Here is a 22,746-nt window from a genome sequence, read left to right as displayed (position 1 = left end):
GGGAAATGCCAGGGCAGGGAGGCAGGATAGAGTAGGTAGGTAGGTGGGTAGGGAAGCACCCTCAGAGAAGAAGGGGGTAGGGTATGAGATAGAAAGTTTGCAGAGGGGAAACCAGGAAAGGAGATAATATTTAAAACGTAAATAAATAAAATATCTAATAAAAAATAGAGACCTACAAAGCATAGACTCTATTGCCTTTATGCGTGAAAACTAGAAAGCTCTCCTACTTTTAGGGCTAGTTTGTGAAAAAAATCTCCATTCAGCCAAGCACAGAAGAATATCAACCAAGGATACAGCAGAAGCAGTGGCGGCCTCCAGTTTGTGACTCCATGGAGACTAAGAAGCACATAGTAGAAAGTAGCTGCTGGAAAATCTGGATGTGTCTCTAGTACATACACTTACCTGACCTTTTTTTCTCGGGGGATCTAAACACTCTCTATGTATTAAGTGGCTAAGAGCACCTCAAGGTTGTCCTTGTCCACTCATGCCAAAGCAGTTGCTGTTGGCCTCTGCCCTTGACCTGTTCCATTTAATAGTACGTTGTCCTCACTCATGACCAAGGGTCATCCTGAGTAATAAATCACCTCTTTGGGCTTTCTTAAAAATAAAGAAATGAACAGAACTAGGTGAGATCTGCACATTAGGACATGTGATCCGAAAGTGACTGATATGAGTGCTCATCAGCCAGGTTCAAAAACAACCGTCAGAGAATTCTAATTCAGGGGCAAAATTACTAAACAGGCCACCATGTGCTGTTGGCAGACTTCAATTAGGCTTAAAATGTTAGAGAGGGTCAAACAACATTAGACAAGGAGATTACACTTAGTTACAGCCTCTTTTCCTCTAGAACTGAAGCACTCTTCTATTTTCCTGAGGAATTTGTCATACTAAGTACACCTGAGCAATTCTCTTCCCACAGAGCATAAGATGCTGTTAGTTTGCTCAGCTCAGTCCCCTTCATAGCCTGGGGATATGCTGATGTAGCAGAGTCCTTTTTTAAAAACACATACACAAATACATGCACATGACTGCACACACACAGCTGTCCCACTCTTGTTACAAACAATTTGTCTTGAAGGGAGAGAGGCAATCAGTGAGTATCTACAATAATTCACACCTTAAAGGGGACACAGGTCAGTCATTTATTACCTATGATTGACCTTCAGATGATAGCAATCCTGGAAGAAGAAAAATAATACAATCGGGGCCATCATATCTTATTTTGTCTTTCGTGTTTCTGAAACACATGGTCTCTAGATCATTCCAGGCCAGAGGAATAATTGAGCGTCCAAAGACTCTGCACTGGCCAATGGAAGCTTGTGAACTGGTGAACATTGGAGATAAGTTAAGATTGGGGGAAATCTAGGAGCCATACCTGTTAAATGTGACCTGCGACATAATTTCATCTTCTTTAGTTGGGTCTAAATGCATGCTCAATCTCATACATCCTCTGTCAGTGAAACTCATAGTCTATCTATCATGTTGCATGGACTCCAGGCCACTCTTGAGAAGATACATGTCCAAACATAATTGTGCAAGTAAAATATTCTGCTGAGCACTGCTAAGAACTAAACTTCTCACACTATTTGGAATTGGTAAAATAAAAAAAATAGATGTGGATCGGAGGTAAATACTCACCAAATTTGAGTGTAAAAATCATGAAATAGGTCTTCGTGATACAAAGGTTTTCAAAAATTGTGTGTGTGTGTGTGTGTGTGTGTTTGTGTGTATTTTGCAAGTTACAAAAGATATGCCTGACATGCCTGACATATATTTGGCAGAGATGGTTGTGCACATTTTTAATAACAGAACTGAAGAAGCATCGACGGCTAAATGCCAAGGTTATCTGGTTAGCTAACCTAGCCTACTTGACAAGTTTCAGGCCAATGATAAACTCTCTCAATAGTAGAGTGATCCAGCTAAAGATCTTAATGTAAAAGCACTTGTCATACAAGCTGACCACCTAAACTCAGTCACTTGAGTACACAGGGAAAGAGAAAACCCACTCCTCTATGTTGTTCTCCAATACATTCCAGCTGTCCTAGAACTTCCAATATACTAGAGGATGACATTGGAATCTGGGGACTATGCCTCCATTTTCCAGATGCTAAGTATACATGTAGGTGTCATCAAGTTTGGTTTACGAATGATGTGCTATGGATCAAACCTTAGGTTTTATATTCATTATATAGGCATCCTACCAATTAATTTATGTCTTTAGCCTCAGCTATAAAATTATAACATTTTCGTTTTTTCTGTATCCTACTGCAGTGGATCCAAACCCATTTCCTAGTATTTTAGAAATTGCTATACAGACCTAGCCTGTCAAAAGAAATGCCATCTTGTGGTCATCACAGAGAACTCAGCCTCATAATCTCTATGGACATTCTTGAAATCTGTGCAGTCCTATCTAATATTGATATAATGGATTATCTCAAGCTTTGTTACCTTCTAAAATATGTCTATGTTTTGCTTGAAAATATTAAATACTTCAGGGTGTCCTCATGAGCACCCTAGAAAATGCAGAATATGGAGGAACAGGGGTCTTAGAAGGGGATGTGATAGAAGGCCTGTCATATGCTTCAAAGTTAAAGAGAGGATTCAGTATAGGGAGTGGCAAAAAGAGCACTATGTACAGTAAGACCAAAAAGGCTTTTATAGAGAGAATTAGAGGCTCATATAGAGCATAAGATACAGATTTTTTTTTCAAAAAATAGAGCTCACTACCAATCTGGAATCATACATGATTTTCAATTACAGAATGATCAGAAAATATAGAAAGCTTCCTAACAACCTGTCAACCAGACTCATATTTTCTGCTTTCTTCCTAATTTTAAAAATCTAATAACATCACAAACCTTCCTTTTGACATACCCAAGATTGTACTTAAATACTTAGTTTACACCCTTTACATGAACGTGTCCAGGATATTTCTGTTAGAAAGATCTTTGTAAATATCTAAGTAATTCTGCTGTAAATGCACAGAGTTGCTTTGATACTGGGAAATATTATCTATGATAGAAGAGATGGGTTAGACTCTGAGTTTAATTTTTTTCTATGTAAGTTTATTTCCTTTGAGCATCTGCTCAGACATTCAATATTAAGGTATACCCACACATCAGCCTCACATTAGAGTAAATTTCCACTGGCAAAATGGCTACCTCAAATATACACTGATATTATTTTATTTTTTCCAATCTGGTGCAGACTTTTAGACTATGTCACCAACTTTTGAGAGTTTAGGGAGATGGATTTACTATGTAAAGAATTTAGAGGTTAGAAAATCTGCATTCAAAGCTTGGTTGTATCCATCTGCTTCTACCATAAAGTACAACTCACGTCCTACTGTCTCTATCACAATGAAACCATTCAGCAGCTAAAGAGTCCATGGGGCTTTCTTTTCCTTATTTTGTTTTTAACAGATTTTAAATCTTCACACTTAATACTTAAAAATTCTAAACAGAAATAAACAATCAAATGAAATTTGCTCTTTTTATAAACTTTTGATTCTATTTGGTGTCACTATCAGTAACTCATTTTCAGAGAAGAAACTCTGGATTCCTAGCATACTTTCAACATTGCAGAATGATTCTAGAAATCCTCAAACTTGTATAGCAACAGTTTTCAATTACCATTTGCTAAGCATGTTTTAATACTTTAATTAGTGGTTCCTCTTCATTAAATAGATATATCTAATAGGTTTGGTGGATTCTTCTCCTGGCATGTTAAAACAGCCACCTTTACATGAGGCCCGGTTCTCTTCTGTTCAGATGTACCAGAGAAAAGGAAATACTTAGTTTAGAAATAAAATAAAAATCTTCTGAACTGAAGGAGAATAAGAGACATATTACCATTCTTTCAAATTACACTGCTTTGAGGAGCTGGGGGAGTTGGTTCTTCTATAGAAAAGGGAAATACTGTTGAAGAGAAAATTTTAAAAGTTGTTCTAGTATAAAATCAGAGCATTATTCTGAATTGAAGTATATAACCAGCCATTCTTATATGTTCAGAACACTCAGTATCTTCTTGTTCTGGCCAATACCAACATGCCTTTGTAGCTCTCCTACCTGTGCTATCCTCTTGAATCTGCACTTCATGGAATCTTCTCTTCAAACCTTTAATGCTTTTGCCACATCTGTAAATTACAGGCAAGGACTCTTCATCTTTCTCTTCTTTTTTTCTGCCATATACATAGTCCAAGACTCTGTCCTCTCAAATTGATCCCTAGAAGATATATATGTTACTATATTCCTTCCTATACATAGCGGCCAATGAAATTTTGATGTGGCATAAATTAAACTATGTGGCCTTCACCCTCCTGAACACCTCTTGGTATCTCTCTTGTCTTAGAAGGCACTTGAATCATCCTTGAGGCTTTGTCCCAAGGAACCCACCAATATCATGGTGTATATACTATAGTTAATAACATTTGTCCTATGTGTACACATACAATAGTCAAGAATCTTTGCCTCTTTCCAGTTTTGAAAGAGTTAAAGCATTTTTGAGTGGAAGGTTTCCTAGTTCTCTTTCTGTACTTCAACCCACCATTCTAATGTTCTGCATGGTTGTAGGAAAGCCAACAGCTTAGGATGGATGTGCCTCACCTAGAATGTAGCACTAATGTGCTTTCAAAGTTCCCTCTGCCCTTTAATATTGCTATTTTGATTGCCATAGATATAGATGATATAGAGATAGAGATAGAGATAGAGATAGAGATAGAGATAGAGATAGAGATAGATAGAGATAGAGATAGAGATAGAGATAGAGATGGAGATAGAGATATAGATATATTGCTGAAATCTTCTTTCATTGAATATGGTTTAAAATCTTTGAGCCTCACACACATAGATGATCTTGGGAAGACTTCAGCAATTACTATTAAAAGAAACAGACAAACAAACACACTTCTGAGAAGGTTTCTGCTAGAGTATGTGGAAGAGTTTGTAGCATCTAAAGAATAGAAAAAGTGTATGATGTTTCTGGTCGTCCAAGGTTGTTCAGAACTTCAAATACTAAGTTTCTTTGAGAAGTCATTATAATGCTAAAGAATTAGTCAATGGACTGATTTCATTTCAGTAAATAAAAGAATATTTATCTTAGTCAGTACAGAAAATAGATGTTGTCTGTTCTCTATGAAAATAATTCAATCATTAATTGATGTTATACTGAGTACCTCTGATATTTTCTCTCTGTGTCATAGCCAGAGAAGCCATTGCTTGAGTGATGATACCATGCAGTCACTGATATCCATAGCATGGCAATTTTTCACTGAATTATACTGATGCCCATTTCACAGCCCATTTCTCTTGGAAATGGCACATTTTCCACCATTGATGGCCCTGTTGTTCAACAGGATTGCTACTAACTACGTACAGTCAAGTAGCACTTAAAATGTGACAAGGCCAAACTGTTCTGTTATGTGAGGGAAAAAAAATCAGTATTGAGAACTCTGTGAGAAATAAATATGTAAAATATTACACTAGAATTTTATTGATTAGATATTTAAAAATGATGTTTGGCATGCAGGGCTTGATAAATACATCTCTTTTTTTTTTAAACATTTTTTTTTATTAACTTGAGTATTTCTTATATACATTTCAAGTGTTATTCCCTTTCCCGGTTTCCGGGCAAAATCCCCCTCCCCCCTCCCCTTCCTTATGGGTGTTCCCCTCCCAACCCTCCCCCCATTGCCGCCCTCCCCCCATAGTCTAGTTCACTGGGGGTTCAGTTTTAGCAGGACCCAGGGCTTCCCCTTCCACTAGTGCTCTTACTAGGATATTCATTGCTACCTATGGGGTCAGAGTCCAGGGTCAGTCCATATATAGTCTTTAGGTAGTGGCTTAGTCCTTGGAAGCTCTGGTTGCTTGACATTGTTGTACTTTTGGGGTCTCGAGCCCCTTCAAGCTCTTCCAGTTCTTTCTCTGATTCCTTCAACGGGGGACCTATTCTCAGTTCAGTGGTTTGCTGCTGGCATTCGCCTCTGTATTTGCTGTATTCTGGCTGTGTCTCTCAGGAGCGATCTACATCCGGCTCCTGTCGGTCTGCACTTCTTTGCTTCATCCATCTTGTCCAATTGGGTGACTGTATATGTATGGGCCACCTGTGGGGCAGGCTCTGAATGGGTGTTCCTTCAGTCTCTGTTTTAATCTTTGCCTCTCCCTTCCCAGCCAAGGGTATTCTTTTTCCTCATTTAAAGAAGGAGTGAAGCATTCACATTTTGATCATCCGTCTTGAGTTTCGTTTGTTCTAGGGATCTAGGGTAATTCAAGCATTTGGGCTAATAGCCACTTATCAATGAGTGCATACCATGTATGTCTTTCTGTGATTGGGTTAGCTCACTCAGGATGATATTTTCCAGTTCCAACCATTTGCCTACGAATTTCATAGACTCGTTGTTTTTGATAGCTGAGTAATATTCCATTGTGTAGATGTACCACATTTTCTGTATCCATTCCTCTGTTGAAGGGCATCTCGGTTCTTTCCATTTTCTGGCTATTATAAATAAGGCTGCGATGAATATAGTGGAGCACGTGTCTCTTTTATATGTTGAGGCATCTTTTGGGTATATGCCCAAGAGAGGTATAGCTGGATCCTCAGGCAGTTCAATGTCCAATTTTCTGAGGAACCTCCAGACTGATTTCCAGAATGGTTTTACCAGTCTGCAATCCCACCAACAATGGAGGAGTGTTCCTCTTTCTCCACATCCTCGCCAGCATCTGCTGTCACCTGAGTTTTTGATCTTAGCCATTCTCACTGGTGTGAGGTGAAATCTCAGGGTTGTTTTGATTTGCATTTCCCTTATGACTAAAGATGTTGAACATTTCTTTAGGTGTTTCTCAGCCATTCGGCATTCCTCAGCTGTGAATTCTTTGTTTAGCTCTGAACCCCATTTTTAATAGGGTTATTTGTTTCCCTGCGGTCTAACTTCTTGAGTTCTTTGTATATTTTGGATATAAGGCCTCTATCTGTTGTAGGATTGGTAAAGATCTTTTCCCAATCTGTTGGTTGCCGTTTTGTCCTAACCACCGTGTCCTTTGCCTTACAGAAGCTTTGCAGTTTTATGAGATCCCATTTGTCGATTCTTGATCTTAGAGCATAAGCCATTTGTGTTTTGTTCAGGAAATTTTTTCCAGTGCCCATGTGTTCCAGATGCTTCCCTAGTTTTTCTTCTATTAGTTTGAGTGTGTCTGGTTTGATGTGGAGGTCCTTGATCCACTTGGACTTAAGCTTTGTACAGGGTGATAAGCATGGATCGATCTGCATTCTTCTACATGTTGCCCTCCAGTTGAACCAGCACCATTTGCTGAAAATGCTATCTTTTTTCCATTGGATGGTTTTGGCTCCTTTGTCAAAAATCAAGTGACCATAGGTGTGTGGGTTCATTTCTGGGTCTTCAATTCTATTCCATTGGTCTATCTGTCTGTCTCTGTACCAATACCATGCAGTTTTTATCACTATTGCTCTGTAATACTGCTTGAGTTCAGGGATAGTGATTCCCCCTGAAGTCCTTTTATTATTGAGGATAGCTTTAGCTATCCTGGGTTTTTTGTTATTCCAGATGAATTTGCAAATTGTTCTGTCTAACTCTTTGAAGAATTGGATTGGTATTTTGATGGGGATTGCATTGAATCTGTAGATTGCTTTTGGTAAAATGGCCATTTTTACTATATTAATCCTGCCAATCCATGAGCATGGGAGATCTTTCCATCTTCTGAGGTCTTCTTCAATTTCTTTTCTCAGTGTCTTGAAGTTCTTATTGTACAGATCTTTTACTTGCTTGGTTAAAGTCACACCGAGGTACTTTATATTATTTGGGTCTATTATGAAGGGTGTCGTTTCCCTAATTTCTTTCTCGGCTTGTTTCTCTTTTGTATAGAGGAAGGCAACTGATTTATTTGAGTTAATTTTATACCCAGCCACTTTGCTGAAGTTGTTTATCAGCTTTAGTAGTTCTCTGGTGGAACTTTTGGGATCACTTAAATATACTATCATGTCATCTGCAAATAGTGATATTTTGACCTCTTCTTTTCCGATCTGTATCCCTTTGATCTCCTTTTGTTGTCTGATTGCTCTGGCTAGAACTTCAAGAACTATATTGAATAAGTAGGGAGAGAGTGGGCAGCCTTGTCTAGTCCCTGATTTTAGTGGGATTGCTTCAAGTTTCTCTCCATTTAGTTTAATGTTAGCAACTGGTTTGCTGTATATGGCTTTTACTATGTTTAGGTATGGGCCTTGAATTCCTATTCTTTCCAGGACTTTTATCATGAAGGGGTGTTGAATTTTGTCAAATGCTTTCTCAGCATCTAATGAAATGATCATGTGGTTTTGTTCTTTCAGTTTGTTTATTTGATGGATCACGTTGATGGTTTTCCGTATATTAAACCATCCCTGCATGCCTGGGATGAAGCCTACTTGATCATGGTGGATGATTGTTTTGATGTGCTCTTGAATTCGGTTTGCCAGAATTTTATTGAGTATTTTTGCGTCGATATTCATAAGGGAAATTGGTCTGAAGTTCTCTTTCTTTGTTGTGTCTTTGTGTGGTTTAGGTATAAGAGTAATTGTGGCTTCGTAGAAGGAATTCGGTAGTGCTCCATCTGTTTCAATTTTGTGGAATAGTTTGGATAATATTGGTATGAGGTCTTCTATGAAGGTTTGATAGAATTCTGCACTAAACCCGTCTGGACCTGGGCTCTTTTTGGTTGGAAGACCTTTAATGACTGCTTCTATTTCCTTAGCAGTTATGGGGTTGTTTAACTGGTTTATCTGTTCCTGATTTAACTTCGATACCTGGTATCTGTCTAGGAAATTGTCCATTTCCTGAAGATTTTCAAATTTTGTTGAATATAGGTTTTTATAGTAAGATCTGATGATTTTTTGAATTTCCTCTGAATCTGTAGTTATGTCTCCCTTTTCATTTCTAATTTTGTTAATTTGGACGCACTCTCTGTGTCCTCTCGTTAGTCTGGCTAAGGGTTTATCTATCTTGTTGATTTTCTCAAAGAACCAACTTTTGGTTCTGTTGATTCTTTCTATGGTCCTTTTTGTTTCTACTTGGTTGATTTCAGCTCTGAGTTTGATTATTTCCTGCCTTCTACTCCTCCTGGGTGTATTTGCTTCTTTTTGTTCTAGAGCTTTTAGGTGTGCTGTCAAGCTGCTGACATATGCTCTTTCCTGTTTCTTTCTGCAGGCACTCGATAAATACATCTCTTAAATCTTGATCCATCATTCTATTTTATAATGTATTTACTAGAAGACAGAGATTTGTATACAAGACTTTATTTCCTCTAGACAATAGTGATCTAAAGTATACCTTGAAAGGAGTATTTTCGAGTCAGATAAGCCATGGCATCTACATTCTAATCACTTGGGAGGGTGAGGCATAGATTCAGGGTTTAAGGGCAGCCTGGGCTACACACCAAGAGCCTACTTGTTAAGCAGTTACAACAGAAACAGGGTCCTCTTTTTCTTATTTTCATGGGCGACTTATTGCTGAAGTACACTCAAAGTCATACTTTGGGAAGGACACCATGTGATGCCATCTGACCATGCAACGCCATCTGTCTTTGGATTTTTAATAGCCATTCTTTGCAAGAGAGAAGATTTCCTACCTCCTTGAGATAGCCTTGTAAAGCCCTATAAGTCCATACTGCCCAGCAGTGCATATAACTTGCTTTTTCTTGGCTTTTTTTAATTCTGTCTACACATAGGCCTATTTGTTAATGCCAAAGATCATGGGAAAATAAATGGGAGTAATTATAATTAAATGAGTACCAATAATTAGCTTTTAAAATATTCTTTATCATTTGTACCCCTAAAACAAATGGAAATTAGTAAACGTATTCATTTATTTCCTGTCACTTAGCCAAATAACTGATGAGTCAACTTAAAAGCCTAAAAAGCTTCTTTTGACTAAAAATGCCAAAAGAAGAACATCATGGTGGGCAGGGTGTGGTCAGACTAGTAAAGCAGCAGAAAAAAGGTGTTTATACCCAACAGAGAGGATGCACAGACAATAGAAAACAGCAACCGTGTATGGTAACCTCAAATACTCACTCTCCTTAGTTCGGCATCATTTGCTGGTTTCCAGGACCACCCAAAATATGGCTACCAGTTGCAAATGAAACATTGAGAGCAAGATCCTTAGGGGAGGTTCGGGATTCAAACTGCACCAGAGGAAAAAAAAAGACAATTACATCATTGACAGAGCAGGTACTGTGGGGATTTACTGGTGATTTTACTGAAGTGTAAAACCAAGTCACCTTACTTCCTAGTATGATTAGATATTTTTTTGTCTCCTGTTGCTTTTTTTTCCCTTTGGTTTCTTTTCTTTCCTTTTGAGATAGGGTCTCACTATGTAGCACTGACTGGCCAGGAATAATACATTGGACTAGCTTCAAATTTAAAAAGAACACCTCTGTCCTTTTCCTTCAATGTTGGTATGAAAGGCATATACCTCCATGTCCCGATTCCATCATATTTCATTCAGGTACCCCTCCCTACTGACTGCATGCACACGTGCTCTCATGCAGTTGTGTGAAAACCCACCCACCCCCAACAGAGAGAGAGAGAGAGAGAAAGATAGAGAGACAGAGACAGAAAGATTTCACAGGGTATAATGTGTTTTTCACTATTTACCCATCTTCCCCTCTTCTCCCCATTACCACAGGTGGGCTCTAAAAGCTAAACTACATTGTCCTTCTGGCAAAGCCCTCATGCAAAGATATTCACTTTTATTTTCTCTCCCATTATGACACACGTATGAGGCTGGAATTAATGGGGCACCTACCACAGGTTTCCTCAGTTGATTGCCAATACGGTTAAGGATGTTAACACTCAAGGATATTAAAACTGGAATAAAAGAAATTACATCATTTTAAACAGAAAATATTTTAACGTGAGGTCCCATAAAATAAAATAAACATTCTAAAAAGTGAAGCCTATAAACATCAGGAAGATGGATAAGTTGACACCTCATTCTGCATATCTCTGTTTAATAATATTATATTTCATTTCCCATGCTAAGAAAACAGCCATTACCCAAAGCAGCCACTCGTAAACAGGCCTTATGAACAGATTGCATCCTTGTTGGTGGTATGATAATTGAAATAAGTTTTCTAGTCTTTTATGAGAAAATACCAGATGTATAAAATACCTATTAATCAACTCTCCTACTTTTGCAAATACAAGATTCAGTACTGATGGCTATTAATGAATAAATTCTGCAGTGGAAGGGAGAGCTGCAGAAACACACCACAGAATCAGCTAAGTCATTGCACCCAGCCTGCTTTTGCACTGTTACTGCTTCAGTGGGGGACAATAGCACCACTGTTTTGGACCCTATGAGGGCAGATTAATGTCTACTGCCCATCATGCCTGGTAATTCCTTTGTGTCCGAAAATAAGACTAGATGAATTGAATGGCTTCCATAGATACTTGAAAAACAGCCTGCCACTCATTTCTTTCCTTCATAATCTATAATGCCAGCCTCCTGTACAATTAAGTGAAGATCTGATGCTCACCAGATCCAAAAACCATACCACAATCAGTTGACTCAAATTCAAACACATAATGCTGGGATCACAACAAAATTCAATGTACCGTGCTTGCCTAACTAGTGAAGGACTGTGGGTAAATTCCCAACCTTCACAGAAGCAAAGAGGAATCTGTTTTCTCTGTGTAATATATACATACAGAGAGTACATATATATATATATATATTACTACAAATAGAAAATATTATTATGAACAAGTGTAGGACTCATAGGAAGGAAGAGCAGAATAGAAACACTAGCTTAAAAAAGAAATAGTAAAATTACAAGTGTTTTCCCTAAAGTACTCTGAAAATTAGCATTTGGGATAAAATTGCACAAACTTCCTTTTTCTCTTGGGTGGAAGATGAAAGAAAAGTTTTCCTAGAAGTGGGAATTGGTTGTTAAAAAAGAAAAACAGCAACAAAAAAACCCAACCTTTTCATTTTCTTTTTGAATCATGATTCACTCTTTTCCGTGAACAGTGCCTCTAGAGGCAGGTGTATATGCCTCCCTCAACTAGGCTGCTTCCACATTTCAAGTCCAGGACTTTACTGACAATCTAATTTTATCTTCCCAGTGTTCTTAATTACCCTGCTGGCTCCTACCCACCCCCTTTGTTTAACTTCTGAAAGACAAGGATGAGAATATATCTACCTACCTAATTTGCATAGGTAGCATTTATCTAAAATATATCTTACAATGTCCTGTCAAAGTAATATTTCTCCCTGGATTGCCTGGCTCCCATTCTGTGTCTGACTTAAATTCTCAACATGTACAGCAAACATCAGGTACCATGTGAGATGTGAAGATGTCTCATGCTTCACAACTCATTTAGCATGGCCCCTTCACCAATATGAGGTAGGATATCTTCTTCCTCTACTCCATTGCTCTTTTTTAAAATGTCTGTCTTCTCTAGATGCATCATCATCTCTCATCTACTGCCCTTGTTTATAAAATCGTGGTCATATGTTTATTTTTTTTAAATTCAAGACCCAGATGTGCTTTTTAATATATGTCTCCAAACCTCACCTTCCTGCTCTGCCTTGTTCTGAATTTCATGTTGCAAGATATTTTTTGAAAAGTTTGTCCATTGGAAGCAAGAGAAGCCCCAGTAGCAGAAGCATTAAACTCACTCACGCACTAACAAATAGTGTATTTTCCTATACAGTTGGGAACTTGTGTGCTATCACTGTGTTCTTCCTTTATTTAAAGCTTGTAAAAATTCCCTGCCTTGAGGTAGAATGACTCTTAATATATGATCTGTGTTCTCCATTTGAACTTCCAGTTCTCTAAGGTGTCATGGCAAACACAGAGATGGGCCTATTGGGGGAGGTGAGAGACTATTTGTAATAAGGAGGCCTCTCCAGAAAATATCCTACTGTGACCTGCTAACTCATCTTCCACAGAGGCTATGTACCCCTGTGGAATGTGTTTTCAGGCAGCAAATGTATGTTTCTGCTATGTCTATGTGAACAGACTCTGCAAGTTTTGTCCTCACTTAGTCCCTTATGATAAAACAATAACAAATTTAGGAGCCAAGAATCAAGGTTGTTCTGCCCGAACTGGCAGCCTTTGGCTTAAGAAGTTTTCTCTAACCATTTCCCTCAATTTGGTCCTCAGGTGTCCTTCAAAAAGAAACAAAGACCTTAATGGGGCTAGTGTTTCAGGCAACATAAAAGGTTGTATGAATGAATACTTTATACAACATCAGAATCATTTGTGTGAGAGAGAATCTTTCAAACTACATCTTTTTTTTTCCCTAAGATCAACCACAGTGGATTTATAGCATGCCTTCCCAAATTGAGAATGATTAAAACAAAAAAACAAAGCCCATGATTCCTTTAAGTGAGCCATTTGGAAATGTTCAATATGAATCCTAAATTCCTTCAGAGAAATTCTTTTACACATAAAATATGAGAAATAATACTTTTACGTTCATGGACACTTACCATAATCTTTCTTCTGTGTGATTGTGTACACATGTGCACTGATGTGCACATTTATAAGGACATCTTGGTATCATTTCTCAGAAACATTCTGGGCTTTGTGAGTGTATTTGTGTGATAAGGTTTCACTTAGGCCTGGAACTCACCAATAAGACTAGGCTGCATGCCCAGTGAGCTCCAGGGATCTGCCGGTCTCTGCCTCCTCGGTGCTGAGATTACAGGTGTGCACACCATGTGCAGCAGTTTTACATGGATTAGGGGGGAACAAGCTTAAGTCCCCTGCAAGCATGGCAACAGAGTTCTCTCTGCAGCCGGCATTTCTTTCTTCTTGTGCACATAGAGTGGAGATTGTAAAGCTTTCAAAGTAATACACTTGGCTGTGATGACTGTTTTCAAATATAAGCTCTCTGCTAGCATAAGCAAGCTTTATTGTTATTCCAGCATTATACAATCTTAGTTAGCTAAGAAACATTTTAAAAAATAAAGGTGAGTTAGAATACCTTCTCAAATTATACTTACTGGCTATAAAAAGGCTAATGTTATTACACTGTTCAATATAATTCTGACTTCTTAATGCTTCTCAGATATAAGCTATCATCACTGATTCTACAATGTGACATCACTGCATCCCGAGGCTTAACAGCTCTTGCACAGAGTAGCATCCTCAATTGGTGTTATTTGTCTTTTTTTAAAAACAGAAGCTTGCAATGAATTAAATGAAAAGCTAACCAGAGCAGCAATACATATTACAACCCGTAATAGGCAGACCCTAATGTCTATCCTGGGGTTTCACGTGATGTCATAATCTACTACTGCAAATTTAATAGTACTGCTGCCTGGAAGCTAGACTATTATAGTATGTTTAATTTCACTAAGATGTAAATTACATGCTTCAGCCATATATATTGGCTACCGTCACTTTTGGTAGTCAGGCATTCTCATGTTTACAGCTGTTTTACTGATCTAGAAGTGTGAAATAGCTATGAAGTTCAGTATGGGAATGGGGGGCTGTACTAGGTAGCAGTGTGTGTAAAACATTTATTATGTGCCTCTGTGCATGTGCATGCATCTCTGTGTGTGCATATATGTGTTTGCTTATGTGCATGTGCTCTCTCTCTCTCTCTCTCTCTCTCTCTCTCTCTCTCTCTGTATATATATTTGTCACAGTTTTTCTTATTTTGAGAATATTTTCTCATTGCCTCTGAAGCAAACAGTCAAGTTGTTTTAACCTGGGCTTGTTTCCTAGTTTTGAAAATTCCCATTTTAAGAATAGGTCTAAATGCTCCTGAAATTATATTGTGTGTTCCCTTTGCTAATATAGAAGTGTGTGTCAAAGTTTTGTTTCAAAATAACTCTTGTTGAGATCACTCATCCTGAATGTCCTTTTTAGTACACAAAGGACATTTTCACCCCCACATAGATAAGTTTATATTGCGAATAAATTTTAATGTTAAAGCAATCTATTGCTCTTAAATTAAGGACCTGACACGTTTCATACCGGGGGTTTGGTCTTTAGGCATTAGGTCCAACTCTTTCATCTTCAAATCAGATTCATGCAAGGAACTTAGCCATTGTGCTGAGTACTCCCATGAAAAATGGAAACAGAATTGTATGCTGTGTGTACATTCCTGGCCCTGTCAAGATAACTTTTCTTCTGGATTCTGCTTTCCATTGTTTTAGTCTCCAAATGCAACAAGAAGCCTGGTAATGTCATTAACTTTGAAGAATTTAGTTTTCTGTTTCCACAAAGAGAGGATTCTGATAGATATTCCAAAGTTATCCTTTCACTTTGACTGCAATGACCCACAATCAGCATAGTAATCAGGTATTCACTGGTTGTCTTAGATTCCTAGAAAATAAGGGAGAGGCAAAGAGGCCCTTAAAGGATGTCTTTTCTTATAGAACAGGAGTACTCTCATAAGACCAAAGTTGTTACAATTTGCCTTTGCAAATGGGAATAAGGAAAAACCACCAGACCAAAGCAGTGAACTTTAAGTTATACAAAGAAGATAATGCCTACCACCACCACCCTGTTAAATGGAGAAGTGGTCAGAGTCTCAAAGCTATAACAAGATTGTCACATTTACAAACAAAAATAAAATTTTAAAGCATTATTTCATCTTTGGGGTTCTTATAATGAATCAGAAAACTGATACTTATTTTATATAGACTGAAAAGACACCTACCTGGATTGCACTTGACAGGTTTTTCTATTGTTGTGTTTCCAACCATTGTTTGAAACATTTTGGCAAGTTACTTTTGCTGTCAAGGGTATCTGTGGGAAAATGAGGTTTTATTAGTTTTGGAGGAATTAGATGATAGCATGTGAGCATTTCCAGCAAAACTAGGAGGATTATCAACTAGGAGAATAGGAGAACAGAAAAGGAAATGAAAGGATAGGAGAAGAGAGGAGAGGAGACGAGACGAGACGAGACAAGACGAGACGAGACGAGACGAGACAGAAGATAGTGAACACCTGAATGTAGATGGTAGAAAAAGGAGTGAAGTTAAACACTGTGATTTTTGTACATGGTTGCTCAGAGTTCTATCTCGTTTGCTTGTGGAAGAAGTCAGCCTTGAAATGTATCATCTTTCTTAGTATCCCTAAGGCTGCTTGGAACTGTTTGTTGTCTTGGTACCTACGAACAAGGGAGATACATTTAATCTTCCCTGTCATTTCTTTGCTTAAGACCACTGCACCATTCAATACGCAGTGCACATTACATTCCTAATCTCTACTGTTCCTTCCTCAAATTTAACAATGCAAATACTGGTAGAATAAAGTTAGAAACTGCAAGTATTCAAAGAAGTCATTTTTTTTTCACCTCTGCAAAATTTGCTATGGCTCAATGTCTTCAATTTCTACACTCCAGAGACTAAATATACCAAGCACACCCTACTTGAACCTCACTCAAGTTCAAATGTCACTGAGTCTGACTTTTAAACATGCTCTGAATCTTAAAGTAGGGACTCATAAAGTTATTCTAGATCTTTAACAGAGACTAATGAGCACTGAGTAGAATAAACTCGAACCTGTAGAATTCTGTGCTTGCCTGCAGTAGAAAATTAGATCACATCTTATGATCAACTATCATCTTTTCCTCTTAAAACAGAGCTGTAAAATACTTTGATGCCAATTTAATGCTTTGCACTATTTGTGCCAATAAATCCCACTGTGGTGCTTTCTCTTCCTGCAAACCCCTGAGCTCAGAAAACAATATGAATGTACCATCATAGTGGAAAGACCACTTAAAAAGAAAGACTGTTGCTGAATATTAAATTTTTATCAGAATTACACTGAGTTTTAGCAACCATAGAATCATTTTAGAATTGGACCAACCATCCATTTACTTAAAATAGTTCAACTTCTTTGATTATATAAATAAATTATTATTCATATGTATCTAAAGTTGATATATAAACAGGAAGAAACCATAATGATTATTTACTGTTCAAATTAAAAAGCAAACTGCTCGCACCTGGTAATTTAAAGCTAGTCAGAAAGCCTGAGGTTGAGAAAGCCTTAGATCCTAGGGGCAAACTTGCTGCTGCTGGCTAGCTGCATTGGCCTGCTGCCTAGCTGCCTTCTAACTGTATTTATCCCCACTGACAAATGCTACTCCCAATTTTAGGTAGAGAAGCCTCTCTTTGAAATGAAAAGTGATAACAGCAAAGACTCAAGGCTACTCACAGTCTCAAAGTAAGTAAAAACATAAACAGGGCATTTAGAGCACAACCAACATAGCTTAGGGATCACCAAAGAATTGGAGATTGGAAGAAATCCAAGAGTCTGAAGGGAGAAGGGCTGTGCAGCACCGACTTTGGGGCCTGGCAGACTTACCAACTACATCATGACTGAACAGCAGCTATGGCTACCTGCAGTGAGTCTAAACAAGACAGGGCTCATCAATAATCAACCATGAACTGAGAACACCATAGTGCCTCTTCATCCCTTCTCGTCTACTGACTTCTGATGGTTTCTGAGGAAGAACTAGTCATATCCCTTTACACGGAAGAGCACACTGGGTTCTAGTACATATATACTCATAAACAGGTGGCCACACAGACGATCCTAGTAAAACTCAATGGCTCTCAAAATAAATAGACAAACAAACAATCAAGAGGCATTTAAAAGAAATGACAAATAGAAACTATGCCTTTGGGCTCAGTCCAAATATGTCAGTAATAATGAGAACTGAATTTGAATAAAGCCATCACTGTGATAAAAGCAAATATATTTCCAGTCTTCTTGAGCACCTAAAAGCAAATTAATGCTCTGGTGGCTTAAACTACAGATGTTCATTGTTTTCTTCTGTGTCTATTTGCACACAAGACAGCTTAGCCTGTGTTTGGTTTGAGCTGTTTGTGTTGACTTAGTGCCACTGCATTCGTTAATTAAACTTTGCTGTCTTCCTTTTGGTCCTACCAAAGCCTCTTCCGCATCCTGGTTGTGAACTGTCATGGTGGAAATCTTTGTCACGATTTTCCAAAAAACATTGCTTTTTGAATGATAAGTATCTTTGAGTAGACAGAAAATAATAGTAAGCAAGAAATAGTCTGATAGCAATTAGGGAACCAGTGAAAACTGTATTCTTAAGGACAGTTAAGATGCTACAACTGGGACAAATTCAAATCAGAAAAAAGGAGTGAAAGGAATAAGAAAATGAAGGGATTTATGATATTTTTCTTAAAAGTTGGATTATTCCCCATGTCTGTATGTCTCTTCCAGTATGATTTGTCCAACATGGAACATGTGTTGGTATTTGTCTGGAATTGCTTGTCACGCTTCCAAATGCTAATCCTGAGTGCTGGCCCAATTACCTCCACATCCTTGCTGTCTTTGGAATTCTTCCCTTTCACTGCTGAAAGGTATTATATATAAGCTGACAAATAATTTATAACAAAAATGGAAAAGCATAGTTCAGCAAAGCTATTCTTATACATTAAAATTATGTTATCCTATAACAAAAATAATTGTGAATAAATCAAAACTCTTTCTTAAGCAATTAACTAAAACACCAGAGGAAAAAACAAGAATTTCTTCTCTAAAAATCGGCTTATTTCTAAAACTAATGCCAAATATAACCCATCAGCATACCCATATATTTAATTAGTATCAATGGTTTTCTATAAATATATAAAAGATATGAAAAACATATATATTTACTGTACATAAGCAGAAGTACTTTATTCTTCAGGAATTCCTAAGAAAGGTATACATGATAGTAGAAGAAGTGTGACTCCTCCCAAAAGACGCCCTCATTCTCAGCCCTGAAGTCTACGAATGCCATCAATTTGGGGAAGAGGAGTAAAGCACCGATACAGATAAATTTAGTTTGAAGACCATGTGATAAGAAGAGTACCCTATTTTGCCAAGTGGACCACATTCCAATGTCAGAGATCCACTAAGCCCCAGAAATGTAGAGAAAAGAATACAATGTGAAAACGGAGGAGAGATTTAAGACATGCTCTGGGAAAGCTGGCACCTCTCACAGCAGGAAGAACAGGGGATTATTTTTTCCCCAAGTCTCTGGTGAGGTTTGCTGACATCCTGACTTTGGACTTTTGGCCTTTAGGTCAGTGAAAGGATAAATTTCTGTCATTTTAAGCTATCAGATGTCTATCAAATCTTAGGACTGACGTCCTAAGAAGTAAGTACAGTACGATTTCAACAACATAAATTAAGTAAAAATGAAACATATTTACCAGTAGAAATAAAGCTATGTAACTATAGTCACTCATTCAAATTCACTGTACCTTTATGGTTGGAATGTGAGTTTCTAATAATCTTAAAATGATATTTCCAACAAGTCAAAATTATTCAAGTTAAAGCATGTTGAAGTGTTTAGGTAAAATAATGCACACAATTAAGTATTTTTTTAAAATTACCCTTAGAAATGCAAATACTTCACTCCTTCTTTAAAAGGGGAACAAGAATACCCTTGGCAGGCAATAGGGAGGCAAAGATTAAAACAGAGGCAGCAGGAACACCCATTCAGAGCCTGCCCCACATGTGGCCCATACATATACAGCCACCCAATTAGACAAGATGGATGAAGCAAAGAAGTGCTGGCCGACAGGAACTGGATGTAGATTTCTCCTGAGAGACACAGCCAGAATACAGCAAATACAGAGGCTAATGCAAGCAGCAAACCACTGATCTGAGAATAGGACCCCCGTTGAAGGAATCAGAGAAAGGACTGGAAGAGCTTGAAGGGGCTCGAGACCCCATATGAACAACAATGCCAACCAACCAGAGCTTCCAGGGACTAAGTCACTACCCAAAGACTATATATGGACTAACCCTGAACTCTAACCTTATAGGTAGCAATGAATAGCCTAGTAAGATCATCAGTGGAAGGGGAAGCCCTTGGTCCTGCCAAGACTGAACTCCCAGTGAATGTGATTGTTGGAGGAGGGTGGTAATGGGGGGTAGGATGGGGAGGGGAACACCCATATAGAACGGGAGAGGGAGGGGTTAGGGGGATGTTGGCCCGGAAACCCTAAAAGGGAATAACAATCGAAATGTAAATAAGAAATACTCAAGTTAATAAAGAAAAAAATTACCTTTAGTAAGGGTTATTATTATATGTTAATACATGTATTATAGATAGATGATAGATAGATAGATAGATAGATAGATAGATAGATAGATAGATAAGTAGATAAGTAGATAGATAGATAGATAGATAGATAGATAGATAGATAGATAGATAATAGATAGAAACCATTTCTTCAGTACTTTCAAGATTCTATGCTAGTAAGTTGAAACTTAACAAGTGGTCAATTGATAAAGACTTCAGTAACTGGCCAAGCAGAATATTCATACTGAGTGGTCAAGAATTCTAATATACTTAAGACAATTTGTTAGACACAATAATAAATGCAATTTATTATATTATATGCATAATAATGAGTTTTGAATTAGTTGCTATTCTTATTTCGGTGGGAAAAATGTGACAAAGGCAACTTAAGGCTTCTTTCTAGATTCCCCCTGATGGCTCAGTCCCCTATGGTAGGGAAAACTAAACAGCAAAAGCATTCTTCTCACCAGGAACCTTGCCCTGCTATCTGCTGACTTTCTATCACTGTAGATCTGAGAAAAGGCACAGAGCAGGAGGTGCAGCCGTGATGTGTTGCTATCCTGTAATTTCTCTGCCAAATAGTTAGTATATCACCTTTTATTTCATTCTCTTGCAAGTTCATGGGAAATGGGGACTATGCCACATATTCTATTAAAAAAAAAAAAAAACGAGCAAGAAAAGCCTCTGATCTAGTGTTTGACAGACTCCTGACTCCCATTTGAAATGTTGTAAGCCTGGCCCCTATTGTGTCCACTGATCTTGGCATCCTTGTCTTGCAAGTTCACGGAAGAATAAGACTTTTTGGAAAAAAACCAAGCAAACAAACAAAAACAAACAAACAAACAAACAAAAAACAAGCATTCTAGGGCCTTTCTAGCCCAGCATTCTAAACCCTTCTATATTCTGCTCATGAACTAATGCCAAAAATCTGGTCAGTTATTTTTTATATCATCATTCAAATTCTTGTACCAACTTTGTTAGTTACTTTTCTCAATACTGTGATAAAATACATGATAATAAAATCTTAAGAGAAAGGATTTATTTTGCCTGATAATCTGAGGCTACAGTTTGTCACAGCAAGGAAGACATGACGAGAGGTTGGAACCTGCTTGTCATATTACACCCTCAGAGAGAAGGCAGAAGGAGATGAATGTTGGTGTTCAGCTATGTTTTACCTTGTATCTAGTCTGGGATCCCAGCCTATAGGATAGTACTGCAGTCATTTACAGAAGGACTTCCTACTTTAACTAGATAATCCCTCTCAGACATGCCAGAGGATTTTTTAAGTGATTTTATGATTACAAATTGCTGTAATTTTGACAATCAGTATTATCAATCACCAATTTTACCATGATATCTCTAAACATGTTTCTTTACAACATATATCCCCATTATTCTTTTCTGTCCATTTCCCACTCTAACTAATCCCTTTCTTCTTCAGAACTAGTTCACCCTCTACTTTAGTGTCTGTTGTTTACTTAGTAAACCAATATTTAATTGAAATTATGTACCAGAAGATGCGTGAGTGGTTCTTTCTAGGAGCATGGCCTCTTGCTTGTAGGTGTACTACTGAGGATCTTCCTTCTTTATCAACCGTTAATTACCCACGGATTCTGAGAAGCAGATAAAGTCTCATGAGTCCTCTTCTGCCATGCTGATGTTGATGGGGCAGGTCTTCTCCAGGTGTTTTGCAGGTAACCATGGGTGCCATGAGTCGGGAGTACATTAGCCATGCCATGCCCAGATTTAATGGTCTATTGTGTTCTGTTCCAGCTTCTGCTGACTGACATTCTTCCTGCTCCCTTCCTTCATGAACATTCTTTTACAAAATATAAATGTTTTTATTTCTTAGTTGAATGTTCAGAAGCTACTTACCTTCAATACTTATCCTGTCACATTTCTATTAGGTAATAATGTCCACTGTTTCAAAACAAAAACCAAACAAACAAATAACAGCTTCACTGGCCAAAGCTAGCAAGAGGACAAACCTAATTAAAGGCAAAGTTATTTGAAATGCATCATAGTCATTGAACAGAGAACAATCGCCCATTTCCCATTTGTACCTATGATAAGCCTCAGCAATAGGCTTTAACAAGGTTTAGGAAGATACACACTTGGCTTTATCAGTCAATATTTACATCAAAGTTCCTTAAAGAAATATGAACTCTGAAACATAAATACTAGAAAACTTTCAATCTCTTACTTTGGGAACTTCAGAATAGTTCCCATTTAGGAATTTCAATATTATTTTACTTTACTATTTAAAAAATCAGTTTTGCTTAATTAGTGAATTATTTTACTAGTTCTGTTTTAAATATTATCTTCATTTCTTAAGTTATTTAATATATTTAGTATTTTAGTTACATTCTAAAAAAAGAATAGGGATTGTAAACTATTTTCCTTCTTCTCTGGAAGGTTCTAGAAAGGTTATCTCTAGCCAAAACACAGGAGAGTACAAGAAAAACAAATTCTTATGTGCTCCACACATGTAACACAGACAAATAAACCTAGAATGAATTGTCAGGGAATTTTATATTGTGGCAAGAGTTTTAGCTTGTCCTCTGGCAAGGATGGTGCCAGCCGAAGTTCCTTTCCATTATGACTCAAAGAATAACCTTTCCATAGCAAGGTTCAGAACAACAGATTCCAAAAGGAACCCACAACCCTATATCCTAACCCACA

General features: G+C 37.7%; 1 protein-coding gene and 1 long non-coding RNA gene across 45 annotated transcripts in view; one reads left to right on the top strand and one right to left on the bottom strand.

Annotated features, from left to right (window-relative positions):
• The window catches only part of Ptprd (protein tyrosine phosphatase, receptor type, D), a 2,322,278-nt gene that overhangs the window by 1,373,666 nt on the left and 925,866 nt on the right, over positions 1 to 22,746 (top strand). The window lies entirely within an intron of this gene.
• Positions 3,899 to 21,929, bottom strand: LOC120103065 (uncharacterized). The gene is made up of 5 exons (XR_005505174.2): positions 21,576 to 21,929; positions 15,667 to 15,755; positions 10,790 to 10,851; positions 10,057 to 10,166; positions 3,899 to 4,224 (listed from the first exon to the last, which is right to left on the bottom strand). It is a non-coding gene; the product is annotated as an uncharacterized LOC120103065 (long non-coding RNA).

This window comes from Rattus norvegicus, chromosome 5, assembly GCF_036323735.1.
Source record: "Rattus norvegicus strain BN/NHsdMcwi chromosome 5, GRCr8, whole genome shotgun sequence".
In the NCBI taxonomy this organism is placed as follows: Eukaryota; Metazoa; Chordata; class Mammalia; order Rodentia; family Muridae; genus Rattus; species Rattus norvegicus.
The sequence above is the reverse complement of the archived record's forward strand: the minus strand, read 5'-3'. Positions and strand labels throughout refer to the sequence as shown.